Below are 1,156 nucleotides of genomic sequence, written 5' to 3' on the forward strand. Positions count from 1 at the left end.
ATGAAAGCATTGTGAAGGCAACAATTTTGGTATGCACAGTTTCACCACTCTCGTTAATTTGGATATATGTTGGATATAAGAAATATGACTTATAAGTTATAATTCACTCCTTACCAATTGGTTTTGAAATGAAAGTCTACCAATATAGATGTTCTGTTTCTTTCACACAAAATAAAAATGTTCTGTTTCTTGTTGTAGGTTCTCACATTAACGGGATCAGACAGCACATCCATCACTCTTACATGGGCAGTATCGCTGCTACTCAACAATCCAGCTGCTTTAAAAGCAGCACAAGAAGAGATTGACAATTGTGTCGGGAAAGGTAGATGGGTTGAAGAATCCGACATACAAAACCTCAAGTATCTACAAGCTATTGTTAAGGAAACTCACCGACTTTACCCGCCGGCTCCTCTTACAGGTCACAAATCAAAGACTCTTAATTGTCTTTATTAATCTTGTATATGCTAAAACCTATTTGGTTGTACAAAATGATGAATGATCAGGAATCCGCGAAGCACGTGAAGATTGTTTCGTGGGAGGATACCGTGTTGAGAAAGGCACGCGCTTGCTCGTCAACATCTGGAAACTTCATAGGGATCCCAAGATCTGGCCTGACCCCAAAGCCTTTAAGCCTGAGAGGTTCATGGAAGAGAAATCACAATGTGAAAAGAGCGATTTTGAGTACATTCCTTTCAGTTCTGGAAGAAGGTCGTGTCCAGGGATCAATCTTGGTCTAAGAGTTGTACACTTCGTGTTGGCTCGGTTGCTTCAAGGGTTTGAGTTACGCAAAGTGTCTGGTGAACCACTGGATATGGCCGAAGGGCCTGGTTTAGACTTGCCAAAGATTAAACCGGTGGAAGTTGTTGTAACGCCTCGGCTCCACCCGGAGTTGTATAGTTTACTCTAAACCATTGTGTACTCGATAATTTGTTGGAGCTTCTTGTGATCATGCCTTTCTAAGTTTAGACATGTATGGTGGTCGATGGTATAAAAATAATTTGGGAAAGGATAGGAGAGACATATGGTTGTAAATCCCTCACACAAATAAGATTCACAATTTTATATGATTACTTTTTTTCACTTATGGAATGAACTGTGTATTGCGACTCTGATTATGCCGCATGTCCGCTAACGTTCGTTGAGTGCTTATATCACT

The 1,156-nt window shown here is 40.4% G+C and overlaps 1 pseudogene; it reads left to right on the top strand.

The window, feature by feature from the left end:
* Positions 1-1,084, top strand: part of LOC9299169 — a 1,991-nt pseudogene extending 907 nt beyond the window's left edge.
* Positions 1,085-1,156: the final 72 nt, after the last annotated feature.

The sequence above is a fragment of the Arabidopsis lyrata genome (assembly GCF_000004255.2).
Source record: "Arabidopsis lyrata subsp. lyrata unplaced genomic scaffold ARALYscaffold_26, whole genome shotgun sequence".
NCBI classification, from domain to species: Eukaryota; Viridiplantae; Streptophyta; class Magnoliopsida; order Brassicales; family Brassicaceae; genus Arabidopsis; species Arabidopsis lyrata.